Source organism: Phalacrocorax carbo, chromosome 2 (genome assembly GCF_963921805.1).
Source record: "Phalacrocorax carbo chromosome 2, bPhaCar2.1, whole genome shotgun sequence".
Lineage (NCBI taxonomy): Eukaryota > Metazoa > Chordata > Aves > Suliformes > Phalacrocoracidae > Phalacrocorax > Phalacrocorax carbo.
This window is the reverse complement of record NC_087514.1, coordinates 113,759,910-113,780,423: the sequence shown is the minus strand read 5'-3', so window position 1 is coordinate 113,780,423 and position 20,514 is coordinate 113,759,910. Positions and strand designations below refer to the sequence as shown.

Here is a 20,514-nt window from a genome sequence, read left to right as displayed (position 1 = left end):
AGCTTCTCTCTCTCTCTCTCTTTTTTTGTCTTTCTTCTTTTTTCCTTTTTTCTTTTGGTGAGGGTGGCCAGACACTGGCACAGGTTGGCTAGAGAGGTTGTGGAGTCTCCATCCTTGGAGATATTCAGAACATGACTGAACACATTCCTGGGCAACCTGCTGTACCTGAAACTGCTTTGAGCAAGGGGGTTGGACTAGATGATCTCCAGAAGCCCCCTCTAGCCTCAGCATTTCTGTGATTCTGTGGTGGGAACAGTGAAGCTGAATTATCAACCTGTGAGTAAAATCCTGGTGTCTGATCTGCATTGCGGATCTGTTATCTGCATTGCAGATTTTTGTTGCATTGTCTGCACACATCTGCTGCACGGAACTCCCTCTGACATCAGTATGAAGTAGAGGTCTGCAATGCAGATTCATGACTGGGATTTTTCTCTGGAGAGTTTCCCCATCTGTGTTTGAGATGAAACAGAATAACATCTTTTAACTTTTTTCCTATGTAAACTGAGTATTTTGTGATTCGACTCTTCGACAGAGAAGTTTATTAAAATGCAAGCTTCATCTCCCAGTCATCAAAAGAAAGTGGCACTGAGTTCATAGCTCATATAGATGATAGGAAAGAAGAAACTCATGTAACGAGACACTAATAGAGATCCTCAAATGTAATTTAAATTTGTCTGAACAAGTTTCCTCTAAGAAGAGGGGGGGAAGTGCAAATGACAGAGGCAACTCCAATAAAGAATTGGTGAAAACTTTTTTTCCTCAGTTCATCATGAGTTGGGTGATGGTCTTAGTGAGATTATTTGTAGCCTTAGAAATGATTAGTTCATTTGCAGTGTCAGCCTAACGCTTTGATCTGTCTTGAATCAAAGCCTGGTAACAGGGGTTACTGCTTGTTGCTTCTGCAGAAGCATTTCTGGAGGTCCTGCTGAGCTTTCCCTAGGTCTTGAAAAACATTGCTTAAATAATTATCTTCACAGAGATACTGGACTCAGGTGTCATCTATTTTTAACCAGTACCCTCTACTAGTGTTGATTTCAATAGAGAACTTGGCCTAAAATACTACGTGGGAAATTTTGTAATGTATTTCCTCTGGCACTGAGATAAGACAAAGTGATAGAAAAGCAAATAAGCGTATTCTGTCATTAACATTTCAGTTGCTGAATTTGTGTGTCTGTTGATTTGAAAATTTTGAAAATGTCAATATACTTTTTTTTTTTTTTTTTCTCTTGTCAAAGGTAAAGTCATGCTTGGCTGGGCTGGGAATGTCCATGGGATCCCTGTTGTGTAGCATCTACTGGAGGACAGTGTCCATTTGTGTGGCACTTATTTTCCTGGGTTGACTACCATAAGCATTTCATTTTTGCTAGTGTCACTGATCAAGTCTATGATTTCTGCATGTTTTAGGGCTTTTGTCTGGCCCAAACTTCTAAGCAGTCAAGTCACAGGTTTTCATTTAGTCTTGTGAAGCCTGGTGGCAGTTATCTTATCATAAACGTCCCTTTTTGGTTGGGATGACATCATGACTGGTTACTGTGTGGCATCGTTGCATCTAGTTTTCTGGGTCACACTGGCTACAGCATCCTGCTGACCTGGCCGTGTAAATACAGTGTTTTGTGCTATGCCTTTCTCCAGGTGTACCTTGACTAGCGATGCTTCAGGTGGCTTGAATCCGGAAGATGCATCCAAACTACAGATGAGTACAGATTGGAAAGTGCATCAAAAGCCTGATATTTTCAAAGGATTACAGCTCGTTGAATGGAGGCTGGTGCCTTGCTGCAGCTTAGGCAGTGTGGACGTATGGCCAGCTTAGCCTGCAAAGTGGCTTTGACAAGATAGTCTCAATATAACCACTAGAGAGGTTGGAGAGGATTGCTGAGTTAATTTTATATACATTTCCTGAAATTTCTTCTTCTCAGCTTTACTCTTCTTGGTCATATATTCTTAAAATAAAACTCTTCTTTAGAGAAAAAATAAGAAATTCTGGCTGTAATTTTGCACGCAGCATGAACTCTAAAGTGAAATAACCCAAATGTATATTTAGACACATGCAGGTAAATATCTCGTAGCTGAACTTTTTATAAAGGAACAGCTAATTGAAAGTAGTGTGTTAACACTGAGAGTAATGCTGTACTTGTTTCCCATTTCACAAAGTAGAAAATGTACATCAGTTAAAGAAAATTGCAGTGCAAGTCATTTTTATTTTGTTGTATTTCTGAGGAAGAAAACAAATATTGGAAATTTCTTAGATGATTTTGGAAATTTTTTCTATAGTGGATATTCTTTCAACTTCAAAATATTTTCATCAGGATATTGTGATGCCTCTAAAAATAATAACGTAGAAGATTAGCAACATTAGATAAACAATTGCCAATTAAATAGATTTCACTGTTATAACACAGTATGAAAATGCACACTGCAAAGCAGCATGAAGAAAATGCATAGGAAGATGGTAATGCATGATTTTCAGAATAATTTGCTTTGTGGTTTTTTCATCCCTGTTTAGTGGTTTGTCATAATCCTTACCAAACAGTAACGTATGGAAGCAGCTTTGCAAAGGACCTTCTTTACAACGGTCTCCTTGGGATACCTGGTTTGTGATGGCAGAAATGAGAATGCTGTGGAAAGGGAAGTAGGGAATGAGAGTACCAAGTACCTGCTTTTTTCAGTCTGAGAGGAGAAGAGGAATTGTGGCTTGTCACAGATATAAGCCTGCTTTCCTCTCCAGTGTCAGCTAGGGGACATTTTGCTCCTTTCAGGGCAATATCGTAGGGTGACACCTATGAACACACTGCTGCAACTCAGCCAAGTGGGAAGCCTGAAAACATACTGAGGGACAAAACTTAGGTGCTAGAAGAAGCATTAGAAACTAGCAGTGAAATTTGTCATGAACAGGTCCAGTGAGGAGACAGATAACTTGTGCTCAGCTCCAAGGAGATGCAAAAACCAGGGCTGAATATTAAGCTAAAAGGGAGAAAAAGGAGGGGGGAAAAAAGCAGCATAGTTTGGAGGAAAGCACATGTTTTTCACTCTCATGTAGAATACAGGATCTTGGTTTCAAATGTTTTGTTGTTGTCATTACCGTTTTGCTACGAGTGTGTTCCTGCTGCTACCAGAGAATCACAATTAAAACTGCTGACGGTGTGAGGGTAGCGTCCATGGTAGGAGGCAGCTCATTGCCAATCTCTGCGTTGGTGTGCAGAGCCTCGCTCCTCACTGAGGGAGGTGAGCTGCCACGCTGCTCTGAGCAGGGAGGTGGGTGATTTTGACGCTCAAGGTCATGCCCCACTCCTCTTTCATGTGCCACATGTGTGTGACTAGCTGATGAGTGTAGCTGCACATTGTGTATATGCGACGGGAGATAAGAGGACTGTTTTGCCATGGCTCTACAAAAGCTGTGGACAAGAGGACCCAATGACAGAGGCGTGATAGCTCTGACAAGCCAGACCTCTATGCAGTGTCTAATTTTAGTGTTTATCTGACCAGTGGGTAGCTGGAAGTGTTGTCAAATGACAGATAAAACCCTGAAAAGATGCACTGTGACCATCCTTTTCTCACTAGTTGCAAGTAACCATGGGGATAGGGATCTAAGAGGTCTGTTCTTGTTTTCCTGTTGTTCAGTTCACGAGTGAAACCAGGAATACCTTTAAGTGAGAGTCAAATGGACTCCAAGCCTGTAGATGAAGGTAAATTCAGGGACAGAGATTCTGACCTTGTCTATCCACAAAAATAGCAGTGATTTAGAGATCAGTTTATTAACTTAGTACTTGCATCTGTTTAATTGAATTCAGTAAGTGATGCGTACAGCATTGCCTTTCTAGCACAGCTGTGTGGAGGAAGATGTTACCATGCTAATCCAGGCACTCATGCAGCAGCAGGAAATCATGAATATGATGTCTGTTTTCTTCCTTCACTTCCTATAGACGAACACCTGAAGTAAGGCATAAGGGTATCTTTCTACAGCATCATTCTCTGTATTTCCTTTTCTTCAGCTTGTTTCAATTGTACCTTAATTTTGTGCAGAAGTGATGGCTTGCCCATGACACCTGACAGTTGTTCTCTCATTTGGCCCCTGTCACTGTAGGAGCGGGCTTACTGTGATTGCTTTGCTCACCACTTCAGGCTATCAACTAGCTTTTTTTGATCATTTATGTGCTCGTGAATTTGCAGTTGTCATTCTTTCCATTTGCCCCAGTGCACGTATTCTCTCTCTCTTTCTCTCTCTCTCTTTTTAAAACTTCTGGCACAGGACACAGCCCTTCTATACTTTAAGTAATCTTCTCTGAACCCTTCCCAAAATTCATCATGGATGTTATTCAAGAAAGCAAAGAAAGGGTCAGTGAACAACACTGAGGCAGAAGGCATTAAGTCCTGTCAGTTTATATTTAATGGGTGGCATTTTTTTTGCTTCAGAATTGAATACCTGAACCTTTTCTCATTTCAGTTCTTGGCAATAGTTTTGCTGTAGCCCAAACAACCTGAATTTATTGTTCTCACACAAGAGAGGAGCCTCGTTGGTGGGAGAATTGTGTGGGTGGTGTAACACATTCAGCCTCCAGCTCACCTTCCTGTTATTCAGATGCCAGAATCTCTGATCAGTTGTGAAACACAAATACAGGCAACTTGCCTCTATACATTTTTGTGGCACTTGCAAGAAACCTACTGCTATGTATTACTCTATCATATATTGCCAGCAGTATGAAATTGCTGCTGAGCTGATTCATCTTTCATCTACATCCTTGTGGTAAGTGAAGCGAGACAGGTAAAAAGTGAATTATTTGGCATGTGCTTGACTTAGAACACTGACTTTTTATGATGTTGGGAGTCAGATTCAGGGTGTTGTCCTCATCTTCAGTGATCTGGACTTTGATGTAGTTCAAGCTGCAAATGAAGGCTGTGGTCAACAGCCTTCTGAACAGTGAAGGTTTTTCTACAAGTGTACAAGCCGTACAGAAAATAGAGATGATTTTAGCTTTCAGGTTTTTTCTGCATTTTAATGGAAATTTACAATTCTGAACAAAAATCTGTGTGCAAACATAACCTCGTTGAAATCTAGGAGTGACTCCTAGGCAAACAATACCAAGGGGAAGGTTGACAGAAACTGATCCAAATTCATGCAAGCATTTGGAGCAGTTAGCACAATTTTTTTTTTTTAATGAACTTCAGGAAATCTTCTTGGCCTCTTTAAGGCATCTTTCAAGGTTTTCAGTTCCTGCAGCAGAAAGTTTTCGTAGTCATCCTTTCAAGCATGGGATGCTTGGCTGAGTGATAGTAATTGAAGAGTAAGGAGTTTTCAGAGTGTGCTATTAATAGACGTGGACTAATTAAGTGATCCAGGAGAATTTAATATTATATGAGGTTTGGGGGGGAAGAGGTACAGGAGGGGAAACTCTTCCTCAGATGAATCATTCTGATTTAGATAAATGGTTCTCATTCCACCTACCAAAACACATAGTATGGGGATTAAATATTCAGAATGAGTATCTGCAAAGTAATGGACAAAACATGACATCCACCTGCTGCGTCATTTCTACCTGTTAATGAACACTAAATGGTGCAGCTGCTTTGCCATGCTGGGTATATTTAGCTACAGAAGTGGGGAGACGGCAATAGAGAGCTGTGATGAGGATGTGGTAGGTTTCTGTTTTTAACAAAGGCTGCCAAATGTCAGCGTATAATTTGTGATCATTTCAATAAAGGCTGTTTTTAGATTGAATGCAGAGGGGAAACAGGTATGTCACAAGTGGCAGATTTGTGCCTAAAATCCTCTGCTTTTCAGAATGTAAGTGAAATTTGAGAACAAGTAATTCTTAAACCATATTTTACTCTGTCCACTGTAAGTTAGGAATAACTAGATGTGTATCAGACTGATAAAAGAGAAGTCAGATCCTGTTACCTGATTTTACTGAATGGTAAAATGAACCTAATCTTAGCATCTATCTTTGTTCTTGTAGAGACAATATAGCTCTCCCTTTTCTCATCTGTACCAAGGTGTTGCTTTTTTCCCTTGATGGTAATTTTGTTGCCCAGTTGACAGCTTAAGAAAATTTCTCCTCTCAGCAAATTACGTGCAGTTTGGCAAGAGCAGGACTGAGGTTCATGTGGGAAACCATCTTAATTATTGTTCGTTGCTGATTTTGTTTGGTGTCAGAGATCTTTGCTGTGCTGGAGGTCTCAGTTTCAGGACAAAGTGACAATTGGAGCAGTCAAAAATTCCCTCCTTCTTTTGAGGTTCTTTGCGTGTTGATATAGCTCCCCAAACTTTTCCAGATGCAGACAGCCACATAATTTGCTGGAAGAGCAATAAGGTAAACTTCCAAGGTGCTTTCTGCATTACTTGTCTTCTCATATCTCTGAAAAGGGATTTGATTGTGGGGAAAAGAAAGTGGATTAAAAGCAGTGAGCCCGTGTAATTGTTGTGTAGTTTACTTCAATACCACAGTTCTGTAACAGGACAGGATGGTGTGTCAAAGCTAGGGCAGATAAAATGTTAGTACACAGACTTGTCTCTACTTCCTATACAAATAAGTCAGTAGTTTATAATACACTGATACAGCTAATGTTGACGAATGATTAAACCTTGTTGCATGGAGGCAGCAGTGTTTTGGGATTACCATATTGCCTGGTGGATATCTGCAAGTGCTGCAAAAGAAAAAAACAACAGAAACAAAGTGTAGGATGTGACTGATGCACGGTTATCCAATGTGCTGTAGGGCAGGGGCAGACTGTACTCTGTGTCCAAAGGGACTGTTTGTTAAGGAGAAAATGTATGATTTTTTTTGTGTGTATCCTTCATGTGTCTCAGATTACATGGCTTTGCATGCTCACAGCAGTGTAATTCCTCTGGGAACGGCCACTTGAGGAGAAGCGACGTGGATGTGTGGAGCTCTGAGGTGTCCTGGAAGTTGTGGAGTGGTAGGGCTGCAAGGCAGCAGGAGCATTTCTTTCTTCCAGAAAGATTCAGAGGCTGCACGCAGTCATTTCAGAAACTTAACACCAAACTGTAGATCTTGTGTGGGTAGTGAGGCATCTGTCCCAAGCAGTCTGAAAAAATCTGCTCCTTGTCCTTTTAGGCAATAGTGGGGCAGGAGGAACCGATCTCCATAGCCGTACCGGCTCTGTGGGTTTTCCTTGTGGGCAAGGAAAGGATGTGCCTTGGCATTTTTTTAAATCAGCATTTTCTACTTGTGTGTTTTTCCATGCACCCTGATTTTTCAGTCATGTTAAAGCATCTTTTTAACTTCACTGGCAAAGTAAAGGATTTTCCATGGGCGCATATTGCATCGTACCCACCTCTGGCTTGGTGAAAGAGTGAGACACCTGTGATGCAAACGAGCATCAGTCTGGTGGATTTACAGGTGAGGGTTGTTTTGGAGTTGCACATACAACCGGGCTGCTGTAAAACTTAGATGTTTTAAAACTGAAAAAAAAGTTTCTAAAATCTGAAATCAGTTGTTTGATTTGAGTGAGCCCATGTTTAGAAATGGAAATATTGAGTACAGTGTAAAACAGGTGGAATTACAGAAATGCAGGATCTCACCAAACTGGCTTACCAGTGATAGAGGTGTAAGGATAAAAATAAAACAAGTTGCAAATTAACCTATTAGCACTTTGGCGTACGTGTGAAGTAGACAAACCACTGATGTACCTGTGCTGATTCATGTTTCTCTATTATTCATGTACACAACCTCACACTTTCCAGAGTGTGTAAAAGACGGTCAGCCTTTCAAGCCATATCACGGCATAATCTTTATATTAATCACAGAGCAATAACTTGAAATAACATTCTGGGTAAGTGGAAGCAGCATCAGAATCTAGTATTTCTGTTGTCATCTTCCCCTCTGGAAATAAATCATAGAATCGCAGAATGTCCTGCACAGGAAGGGGCCTGCAAGGATCACAGAGTCCAGCTCCTGCCTCTGCACAGGGCAATTCCAAAATTCAAACCCTGTAGCTGAGGGCATTGTCCAAGTGCTTCCTGAATATCGTCAGGCTTGGTGCCGTGACTGCCTCCCTGGGGAGCCTTTGCCAGCGCTCCACCACCCTCTGGGTGAAGAACTTTTTCCTAATCACAGAATGGTAGGGGTTGGAAGGGGCCTCTGGAGATCATCTTGTCCAACCTCCCTGCTTGAGCAGGGACACCTACCTAAACCTCCCCTGGCACATCTTCCTGCCGTTCCCTCAGGTCCTGTCATTGGTCACCAGAGAGGAGAGATCAGCGCCTGCCCCTCCTCCTCCCTTTGTGAGGAAGCTGTAGACCGCGATGAAGTCTCTCCTCAGTCTTGTCTTCTCTGGGTTGAATAAACTAAGTGAATTTAGCTGCTCCTCATTTGGCTTCCCCTCTATACTCTTCACCTACTTTGTGGTCCTCCTCTGGACACTCTCTGGTAGCTTTGCATCCTTAATGTAATGTGGCGCCCAAAACTGTGCACAGTGCTTGAGGTGAGGCCGCACCAGTGCAGAGCAGAGCAGGACAATCCCTTCCCTCAACCAGCTGCAATGCAGCACTTGATGCACCCCAGGACACAGTTGGCCCTCTTGGCTGCCAGGGGACACTGTTCAGCTTGCCGTTGACCAGAACCCCCAGGTCCTTCTTTGCGGGGCTGCTCTCCAGCCTCTCATTCCTCAGCCTGTATGTACATCCAGGGTGGCTGTGCCCCAGGTGCAAAATCCGGCACTTGCCCTTGTTAAACTTCATATGGTTGGTGATTGCCCAGCTCTCTAATTTGTCCAGACCTCTCTGCAGGGCCTCGGTGCCCTCAAGAGTGTCAACAGCTCCTCCCAATTTTGTGTTGTCAGCAAACTTGATTAGTATTCCTTCCAGTCCTGAATCCAAGCAACTCACAGAGAGATTATTAAAGAGTACCAGCCCCAAGATGGATGGATCCCTGTGGAACCCCACTAGTGACTGGCCACCAGCCCAATGTAAATTATTTTTAGCATAAACTAAAAAGATAAGGTGTATTACAGTGAAGCTTCCACCCAATTGAGTGAGTAGGTGTATACTTGTTTTCTCACACTGAGATATGTTTCTTCAGCTATGAAATAAATGACTAATCATTTGAAATGAAGACATGCACATGTCTTATATAACTGAGATACGTAGTTACAGGACAGGAAGTTCCGTGCTGTGCTGGTGGACAGCAGTATAATGACAGTATACAGCAGTTTTTTCCAGTAGCTCAGCTAACTGTGACTAGAAAACTTGCTTCCAACAATTACAATCTGAGATTCAGAAGGAAAAAAGTCATCAGTACAGTGTGAAGTATTTTTCAACACTCAATTGTGTGCATGTGTTTTTCCTTTGGAGTCAGGGCTACAAACCGTACAAAAACATGCAAGCAAACTTCAAGAGCTGCTGGCATTTACTACATTCTGATAACTTCTTCTGGAAAAACAAACAAACAAAAAAAACCCAACAAAGCCAATACACACCCTAAAGGACAATACATGTGTACTGTATTTGTCAAGTATGTATAAGTGGAGAAGGACTGTAGTTGTCTCAAAACAAGAGCCCTCTTAGCTGCAGATTTGAAAACAGTTAATAAGAGTGGCCAGTTCTAGCTCTTGAAAAGAATAGTGCCCAGTTTCAGAAGGCAAATCCTCTTCCCTTTTCTTCCTTCTCATGCAGTAAATTCAGTGTATCATGTAAATCTTAGTCCTGTGTTTGTCTATGTTGTGGATAGAGAACGTAGCGTCCATCTTGGATGCACCAAATGGGACTGATGTTTTGCCCACCTCGCTAGCCTTTGCACAGGCATTATCTCACAAATGCCAGATTCTGTATGTGCAGGCACCAATGGGAATCACGTGCATACCTGCGGGTTGACCACTTGATGTTGACAGTGAGAGAGTGTTCCAAGAAAACTGTAATGAAAATAGCTCTAATAAGATAAGTGCCTTCAAATGGACACACGTCTGAAAAAGTGAGGGAATATTGATAACAATACAGGTAATTAAGAAAGTGTATAACAAAGGTCTCTGCAGGTATAGAATTTCTTGCATGGGATGCACGTTAGGCCCGTACAGATCAGGTGATTTTAGCAGAGCCTGAGCTAAAGCAGACTTAAAATTTCTTTTTTTAAACACTAAGATTTATTTTTGTTAATACTTCTGCCAAGATTTTGATTAATTTTAGAAGTTATGATCTCTAAATTACATAGTTTTTTAAGCTAAAGAGAACAAGCTTAATCTATGACTATTTACCTTCAGCAACCTGGTAATACTTTCTACATCAGATTTTTTGGTATCCAATTTAATTATGGAACAGCTGTGATGTAGGCTGCATAACATCTTGACTTAAAATCAGTTTTACATAAACAGGACAACTTCAGGAATACTGATGCTGATATGTAGAGCATATCAATGATGTTTTGCTAACTGAAGGGGACATGCAAGAGCATGCTGTGAAATATCATTCACAAAGGTATTTCTAAGTGTACTAAGGTGAAGTAGTGCTGTACTCTCTGAGCAACCTCAAGTAGCATCCATGGGTCTAGTCAGAGGGGCAAAGATGTGCGATATGTGTAAAAGTGATTAAATCTTACCCCAGGTAGTTATAAATAATAGGGATGTTTGATTAGTTGGTGTAAACAGTGAATATAGACAAATGTAACTGCAGTACTGTTTCTTGGGAAATGGAGAATGAAAATAGCTTTGCTGCTATTTGGTTGATGTTTCTTTGACCTGTGAATCACCTCTTGAGCCACAGGACAGCTCTGGAGTAAATTAGTGGAATTAGGCTTTTTCAGTTTTTCCCTGGTTCTGTTTAGAGCAGAAGGCTTTATATATATATATATATATATGTATGTTACAATTTTTATAAAATGTGGTTAAACCTTGAGTCTGTTAAAAGAACTGACCTTATGTGGGGAGCAAAGCTTGGGTCGGTTAACGGGTTCTTGAGTCAGATATGTCTGCTAGGCATTTGATAGCATTATTTGAAAACAAAATGCATGCTTTATTTATCCACTTTAGAGAAAGAGAGATATAGCAACGTAGGAAGGCTAAGAATTACATGGACAGTCAAGTAGTTCATTTGGTCTTTTGTGACCACACCATCCCCCCAACACCCCCCCCCCCACCCCCCCCCAAGAATCCGTTTCAAGAAATTGATAAGATGTAAGGGCTTAAAAACTATCCTCAGAGTAAGTCACCCAGACTGAGTGGAATTACACCAAAATGCGTTTTGTGGTATCCATTCAGCAGTGCTATTTTCATGTCTTTTAAAAGGTGCTGTTGCCTCATAACAGGTAGAATCCAGGTTGCATAATGGCCCAATGGTTTGAAACTCACATGGGAAAGATCTGCTAGTTCATTAACCTACAAGCAATACCTGGTGAGAGCATGTTGGTACAGCTGGTGGAAGGTGCTCTCTGTGTGTGGTGGACAGTCTCAGCAGTACCTTGCTTCTTGGGAGGTAAAGACGCTGTCGATCTTGGCATCTGTTTTGTCCGGGGCATTTTTAGAGGAAACATGTTTCAAAGTGTACTGCTGTGCTTGCACACGCTGGAGAGGTGGCTTATGGCTCTTCCTTCCTTTGTGAGGAGGAGGATGCAGCAGCCCAGGGCACAGAGCTGTGTGTGGGGTGGATGTGAGAGCAGGGGGTGAGCTGGCAGCAGGGCCCCTGCCTGCGTACTCCACCCCAAAGGTGAGACCTGGTCACGGGTGTCCAGATGCAAGTGGGGCGCAGCAAGAAGGGAGAGCCCTCACCCCTTTTGCCTTGAGCTTCTGATGTATAGGTGCTTGTTCAGAGCCCCTGTGCAAACCCCACATTTCCCCTACATCCTCTCCCAGACTGCTTCCGACAAGGGAAATCTTCCCGCCCCACTCCTCTGAGAAGACGGAAGGGGACCAAGTTACAGGAACTGATATAGGCTTGCCCAGTGAGTCATCATCGCATGCATCTTCGCACCTCCCCCTGTTTGGCACCCACTCGCCATGCTGCAGAACCCCTCTTCTGCCCCCTCCCAGGCTCCCACACCTTCCAGCTCAAAACTCCCGTCTTCTTTTCCAGCCCTAGCTCCTGGCATGGTTTTTCCAACGCTCATCTACCAGCTGTACTTACAAAAATTTCATTCAGAAAAGAGCCTGACAGCTTAAAAAAAGAGGACAAAGCTGAGAAAGATGGACCCATTGTGTACTTTCCCAGGCCCTTTATTCATCCTGTGGTTAAGGCTGGGGTGACAGAGGTGTCAAATTCTGCAGAGGAACATTGCTGCCATGGAAGAAGGTGCTTCAGAGGTGGTATGTAGGAGATAGCTGAAACCTGCATAGGCCTCATTTGGAGGGGTCTGAGGGAAAAGGTGCTGGAGAAAGGAGGATCTGTTTCTGCGTATGGTGACCTCTCTGGGGTCATGTTTGTTATCACAGGGTCATTTACTGCTTTCTTTCCAGAATGGGGTCTTCATGCTTTTAGTGGGTTAGGAACTTGGCTTACATTTTACGTCTTGTTTTTTCTTTTCATACTGCCTGCACAAAGAAAGTGCAGGATGGATCTGAAGTGGGGCTGTTGTTTTCTCCTGGAGATTGATGAAACTCTCCTTGAATAGACAGCGATAGGAATTTTTTGCAGCTTTTGCAATACCAGTGATGTGATAAGGTTAGAAGTGTAACCATGCACCTGGCTCCAGGGTCTGACAGTATGGGAGAGAAGGTTTGCCTGAAAATCAGTTTCCTCTCTGCAGTGCAGGAGTCCATTTTGCTTTTGACTGTCATGGGAAGTGCAAAGGCAGCAACTGGCCTGGCAGTAAACTGATTTTGGGTTTGATTTCTTCACCTCTACACCGAGCACCTTATTACAGAGGGCCTATTAATGAAGCCAGCAGTACAGCTTGCAGAGGAGGACGCTGTTCTGTTCAGTAGAGGGTACAGAAGCATCCCTTCTGAGGCTTCTTGGGCTATTGCTTCATTTGTAAAGAAGCACAGCAACCTTCATTCCCATCTGCTATTTTCTTCGTGGGATTTATTTATTAGAAGTGAACCGAAGGATGTGCTGTGAAAACCATATTAACACCGATATGCAAACAAAGGCCCCTGGTATTTGATAATTTACTGAGTGACTGTGATTGCCTGGTCTCCAGCTGTTAGAGTGAATCCTGGCTCGGAACAGGCAAAGGGGAAAGTCATCACTAGATTAAATAAGAAAAAAGCAAATAAAACCATCAATCAGTCCCTAACAAAATATTTAGCTTCCTGTCATCTTCAGGAATCCATTTTGTGTAGTACCGCAATTCATCATTTTCTCTGGCTGAAGAAATGGTATTGTTATATTTACAGAAAAATGCTGAAAGAATATATCTATTAAATAAAATTTACATAAAATATCTTCATATATTTTTTTTTACCCAGGAATATCAAAGGTACCTTCTTAAAATAGCATGGTTGTAGTTTACTTAATTTATTCCTAAATACAGCTATGTAAGCTTTCAACTTAAAGATTTGTCGAAGTTAATAGCATTTCTCTTAAATATAGCCTTTTAATGTTAGCATAAATGAACAGAAGGAGATAAAGAACACTGTGCCCAATTGAAATTACAGGGTTGATTTTCAGGTAGGCAGACTGAATTTGCTAAAATTAGAAATATTCCTGCATACCCAAGTTAGCATCTTCCTTTTTACTTCTGTGTCACTTGCTACACTAACAGTAGGTAACTGTAGGTGTTTTCTGCCTTTGGGACAGGAATGCTGGAAGAATCCTAAGGCTTCTGGATCCATTCCTCAGATTACTGTACAAAAACCATTTGCCTAAATTTATCCTTTTAAACCCAAAGAGTTTGGGTTTCGATGAATACCTTGTGGTACAGTGTGATAAGTATAATAGTGATTAAAATGCAAGAAAAGAAAACTTTGCTCCCTTAGGCACTGTTTAATGACATTTCGTTGCTTTGTAACAAGTGAACTCATGTCTTAGTTCTAGTATAGCTGGTCAAATCTGCACCAACAGTCACAGGTACCCCCTCTTCTGTGTCTTTTCTGTGCCTTTCTGTGAGTTCATGATGGTGTAATATAACGCAGAGCTGTTCTATGTCAGTGGCGTCTTCCCTAGCCAACATGCCCAAATAACACAACAAACACGTGGTCTGAGGCGTCACGTATTTGCTTGAGATTCCTCCAGTACTTACACAAGCCAGGAGGACATTTGAAGGATGAGCTGATGTTTCTAACTCTGAATTTTTGGCTTGGCATTATTTACAATTCAATATTAAAAAAGCTTATAAGCTGTCATGCATAAAGAAACATTTGTATAATTTCAAAATACAGGGAATGACCGGAGGGCAGAGCAGAAATTTCAGTTCACTGATATGACCTCCTTGGTGACTTCCTTTAATGAAGTTCAAAGCAGCTAAAAGACTGGGAAGAACAAATGATCTGCTGAACCTCTTCCCATGCATTTTAAAGGTCTTGGGACACTGTATGAGATGCAAACTACTTGCTAGCTCTTTTTCAAAGCCTCAGCTGGTTTTCTCACTGAAGGAACCTGCAGCAAGGCTGTAGGAGACTGCAGCACTAGCGACATTAGATGAATTCCCATGGAGGATGCGTGAAGCCAGCAGAAACATCTGCAGGGTGAAGTGGGCTAAAAACCACCTGGAATTCTGGCTGATTCTCAGTGGTGAGGGTTACATAAGCAAGTCCAGCCTTCTCCCACACTTTTTTGTGTCATGAACTCATTGTAGGCATTTGCATAGGGTCTTCAGTTAGGTATGTGTCTCAGAGACTGGTTATTTCTTCCCTTCTCATGAGGTGCCTTGTTTCCTACCTCTTCTGTCTTTTGTAATGAAATTGTAGCTTGCCTTATTGCTTCCTGCCCCTGTGTCAGTGCTTTGCCAGTGGAGGGACTGTTGTGAAAAGGGCACCCAGATACCACAATAGCGAGGCTCATGTAAACACCTCGGGAGATTAGAGAGGAATGCCATGTGTGACCATGGTGTTCGCTCCACCTGACCAGAGCCTCAGGCAGGCTGGTTCCTCTGTGCGAGGCTGCCAGGCTCTGCTGGGACGCTGCGTCCCACAGCGTCTGCAATTGAAGGGCCAGTATTTCTAGAATGTGACTTGAGTTATGTCAGTTTGACATAAATAGTTACAAATGGAAAATGTAGTGAGACTATCTTAGAGATGCCACAGTCAGCATGCAGCAGAGCTGATGTTAGTCCCTCACCTAGTAACAGACATGTATAGGCTTATGAAAAGTCCAACTTCAAAATACGAGGCTTAAGAAAAGACTATGTGTTAAGTGTAAGGAACAGGAAGAAAGCAGGAGAGGCTTATACTGGAGAAAGGTTGAATGTCATAAGTTTCTGCAGGGAAAGAGTATGAAAACAAAAACCAGAGCTTGGTTTACATTTCCTTTGTACCTGAAGCAGTGGCAGATGTTCCAGGTTAGCATGGTCTGGTTGTGTTACACTGGTTTGCTTTGCTCCTTTATTGGATGCAGCTATCCAGGGATGCTGTAGGACTGATGCTGTTCAGAGGAAACAGGCTTGTTTTCACAATTTTAATACATTTACCAACCACTACTGTTACTGGGGACAAGGGACTGGTACAGCACTAACACCCAGGCCCCCATGCCAAATCATCTGCTACCCGATCTATCTGACCAAGACTCCATAACACATTACAGTCCTGAGGCCTTGTGGCTGCACTTCAAGCTTCAAAGCTTATTAACTTGGCAATTAATGGAGAATGGTTTGGTAACTGGCAGCGCCTGCCCAGAATATTCTGGGCTGGGATTTGGGGTTTGTTTTCAGAGGAGTCTACCTGAGGATTAGGCAACTGTGTCTGCACTTGGATACCCAGATTAACTAGCTTTGTTTTCAGTTAAGATCAGTTACACAGTCTATTTAAAATTTGGAGTACCATTGACAATATAATCTCTCACTTTGAAAAGTGGCGCAAGTCTTATGAGGAGGGATAGGTGGTGCTGGGAATCAGGGTGGGGAAGAGAGAGGGGAAAATAATGATCAGGCTCAAGGTACTGGTAGGTGAGTGGTTCAATTTCAAGCTTCTGTTCTGCCTGCCTTTCACACTGCATATAAGCAGCAGGCTACTCTGATTTAAGGTTCTGTTGCAGAAGAAATATTAAGTAATAACCTTCTGAGTCATCTCTAAATTTCATTTCCACCTGTTACTTCCAGGAATGTAAACAGGAGAGGCCAACAGTGTGCAAATTCTTGTGTGGTTTTGTCTTGCGTTCTTTTTTTGTTGCTACGTAGAGTCAGTAAGCAAGGGGTTATTTTATATTTCCAAATGTTTAATTTCTGCTATATAGTATCTATTGCATTATACATAGTGTAATATTTTCCTGATGTTACAGAATACATTTTCCCCCTTTCTGTCTTCTTATTGTGTAAACAGATTAGAATACATTTAGGACTGCCGAATCATATCTCATATGACTATAAAGTGACACAGAACTGAAAGCATCTCAAAATTTATGAGAAAATGATTGCTTCAAGAAGTGTATCAAATCCAAGATATTACTGGTGCAATACATTTGCAGGAAAGCTACTTTTTTGATAAAGAGAGAAATTGAATCTTACCAATGTGTCAGTTATAAACTCATTGGTAAAGTAGCGAGAGCAATCTGTTCTTTGCGTTATACTACTGGGAGGTACAAGTTTGGCTTACTTGACAGATAAGGAAACTGAGGAAAATTTTTAAAATCCATTGAAGTGAATGCAGTGTTATTTTACTACCACTTGTGAAATTGTCCATCTATGCTTGTTTCTTCAAAGATGCCCATTTGGTTGAAAAAGGGGATATGGGGACTTTGTTAGAGCTGGGGTTAAAGTTCAGGATGAAGACTGAACAGGTTTTTTTGAGTGAACGAACGACCTGCCCTTAGATGCAGACTGTGCCAGTCTTAAGCTATTTGCAAATCTGATTTTGAATCTCATCAAACTCTTTGGGCAAATATGTACAAGGAAAAGCAAAAAGAAAGCAAGCATTTCATAAGTGTTAGTATCACCTGATTGTCCGCCATTTCCTTATGCAGCTGCAACCTCTCACCTCCCTAGTTTCCTGCTATGCATCCAGATTTGCCAGACAGCCAGGCAGGCATAACAGTCTGCAGTAAGACGAGAGAGTCTTACTTTGTGCTGGTGGTCAGGGCACATCCCTGGGATGGAGCCACCTGGCTTTTGGGCCCTGCTCCAAGGATTATTCAAGTATTTCTCACAAAGCAGAATAACCGCAGTGGGAGAAGCTGGGAGAAAAGATATTTGCGGTATCAACTGTAGTGGTAGTCACCGAAGGCATGAGCGCTCTCTCGAGGTGCTAGGCTTTCTTCAAATTCATCCATGGAGTGAGGAAGGACAAATAGAAAATAGGTCTTCCACATGAAATAAGGAGCTGCTCCCCCCAGCAGCAAGATTGAAAGGCAAGGAGACACTATAGGTAATAGCACCCTTTCCTTCCTTGTTTTGCAGTCTGCACATTTGTTTCTATTACAAATTCCTCTGATTTGTTTTCCAACTGGGCAAAACTTTTATAAACTTAGACAAGTGATCTTCATCTTCTGGGGGGTGGTGGTGGAAAATAAAAATCCACCAAAATTGCAAGGCCATCTGCTTCATCTGCTAATAAAGCTTTCTTCTTGAAGGTCACCTTGTTCCTCTGAGTCTTTGCATTTACTTCTTCCTGGCAGTAGATTCAGTGTGTTTCATATACTCTTGAAAAATACAGGCGTCACCCGAAGTTTTTTCTCTTAATATTATTGCAGTTAGAGGACATATGCTTCTCAATTTTTTCCAAATTTCAACACTCTGACATAGAAGAATGAAATATGAGTACTCCTGATTTGAACTGAAACTTGGAAAGAAACAAACAAAATCCCCTCCATGATCATAGAGGTCCTTTTTCCAGCCCTGGTTTACATGAGGCAGAGGTAACTTGCAGCAATATCTGATTACTGCAGGAAATACAGGTCATCTTATTTAATGATCTGAACCTGGAGATGTATTGCAGCTTCCATCTGTCACTTGTGATTAGCGTAGAGCACTGAACTGGACTGGAAATGAAACTAAAGAATGATAGGATCATGGCTCGCCAGGCTGGAGGGAAGGACGTCTGGGGTATGGGAGGCATTGGGAGCTGCTGCTGCCCACCATGGTCGCTGTGAATGCGGCAGGATAGCTTTGGCACTGCTTCCTCCGCAGGCTGGGTTGGAGTTATGTTGAAGTGTGGCACTAAAACAGCCTTTTACTCCAACTCCTGGAAACAAAATATGGATGTAAATGGGTGTACTCCCTCACATGCCGCACCTCCCATGGACTCCCTGGCCTCAGGACCCCAGCAGGCTGTTTTCAAGGGTTCAGTTTTATTTCTTAAAACAAGACAAGACTGGTTAGCGTAAGTTTGATAGACCATTCATGTTGTTCTCCCTCATTCTGGTTTCTAAAACAGTCTATTTATACTATGAATTTACACTCCCACCTAGTTTTCTATTTGTAAGATTAGACTCCACCAGCCACCTCCCTGGGAACTGGAAGTTCGTTAATGATCCAGCAGTTCCAGTAGGAGCTGTGCTGTTTCCTGAAGCTCTTAGTACCCACTAAGGTACCTAAAAGATATTTAGGTACCTATTTGTCCCTTGAAACATCTAGATCTTCTACCTCGGTACACTGGCATGCTCAAGACTGCTTTTCAGCAGCTGTGCATTAACTGAGGGAGCTGAAGAGTGGCAGGAGAGTGCTAGAGGTCATTTCATTCCAGGAACATTGCTGAATTGGAACAGAAATTGGAAATTTGTGGCAACTGTGGTGCAGTGAAACCTCCCTGTACCAGTCATCACTGAAAGTCAGCATTTACCTGCTGTGTCATACTAGGGTTAGATATATCTTCAGAGTGTTTGGCTTAGCTGTGCTTTTCATGTCTGTCCAGAACTTGCACCGTAAAGGCCTGATGCCAGGTGCCAGTGTTTTTTCATAGTAACATTGCAATTTTTAGTAGGAATTTAAAAAGATACTCAACAGATAGTGATACTTGAGCTTGATTCTTGCAGATTTTTGGCAACCCTTGCATCTCTTCAGACCTTGGAGGTGCTGGGCAGGCATCAGATAAAGGGCCTTTCTTTGTCATGATGAGTAGCAAAAGCAACTGAAAAGAACCAGGCAATTCTGAAACTTTTAAAATGTTCTTGCTCTTACATTGCATTCTGTTTTAATGCTTCATATTCCTTTTATGTTGTTTCTTTTGCTTACAAAGAAAAATTAATCTCTGTAAATTTCCAATTTGTGTCACAGCCACTCATCTTTCTTAAGGATGAGTCCTAGGAATATCTAATGTAAGTAGGGTCAAAGGCAGAGGCCAGAGGTAGAGCTCTTGAGAGAGGCTTGCTCCGTAGACAAAACCATATAACCTTAAAGTGTTTGAAGGTGGTATTGAAATACTAACTCATTATATACATCTTTCTGACAGCTGTGATGGGCTCTGTACCAGAGGTGAAATATTTACCTGCAGTCCTTTTTTACAATAAGAAACTGTATCTCAGTGCATCTTGTACAACATAATTTTATGCCCATAGGGCTAAAAATAACTGCCTGTAAAAATTTACAAAAGGGAAAAGATAAGTCTGGGCTTAGCTCTGAGTCTCAAATATTTTTGTTTCTGGTGTCTTCAGTCCAAAATGCTTTGCTAAGGAAGTTTTGCTGGAAGTAAAATATTTATCTATGTCTGATTTGTATCCAGCTGCAGCCCATTTTTAATAGGTATATATACTATCTTTTATGGTTTCCATAACTTTTTGTCGATTCTATAATAACATATTTAATCATATTCCATTCCCTGAATGCTGGCTGATGTGCTCTTCCAGCTAATCGTTTTAGTAAATGGGATACACGATTATTCTTTTAAAAATTAATTCTGTTTTTTATAGAACTGATTCTTAAGTAGCTTTAGAGTGATTTTTAAGTGATTTTAAAATTTTTTATAGCATTGATTTTTCTGAGTTCCCAACAAAAGCTTTAAAAGTATGTTTCTACATAGACAGGGCTTCAGAACTGTCACTTACTAAATAACAGGTCAAACTACTGTACTGCAGTATGATCATGGACCTGCTCGTGAGATCAGCAACACCAGATCTAACCCAGTGCTAGGGAGTCACAGATGCTTGTGTAATCAGATCACATTTTGTTTACAAGCAGCCCTGGACAGGGTGAACTATAAGACAGTAGTCGGCTACTCAAGCCCTGTTCATATCTTGGAATTGAGTTATGGCTGTGATGCTTAGGTTTGCGACATGAGAGGCTAACAGATCACGATGATGCCTTTAAGACCTATTCATAAAGTGCTGTTTATGTTACGTTGTCCTGTGGCCTTCTCTGCCTTTGCACCTGGTGGTCTTCTGTCACACAAAGACACCCGCTAAGTTCATCACAAGGGGCTTTTCTCTTGTAAGCTCCTTGAAGGTAGGGCTTGCCTTAGCTCGGCAGAGTACATGGAGGACTATCTGAGCAACCAATCTGATGATGGTGAAAGCTCTATACTGGGCCACTCTCTCCCCAGTTTGTGAACAGA

General features: G+C 41.8%; 1 protein-coding gene across 3 annotated transcripts in view; it reads left to right on the top strand.

Moving 5' to 3' along the window:
* PDE1C (phosphodiesterase 1C) overlaps positions 1-20,514 on the top strand; it is a 443,066-nt gene that overhangs the window by 58,922 nt on the left and 363,630 nt on the right. The gene's annotated exons all lie outside the window — the stretch shown is intronic.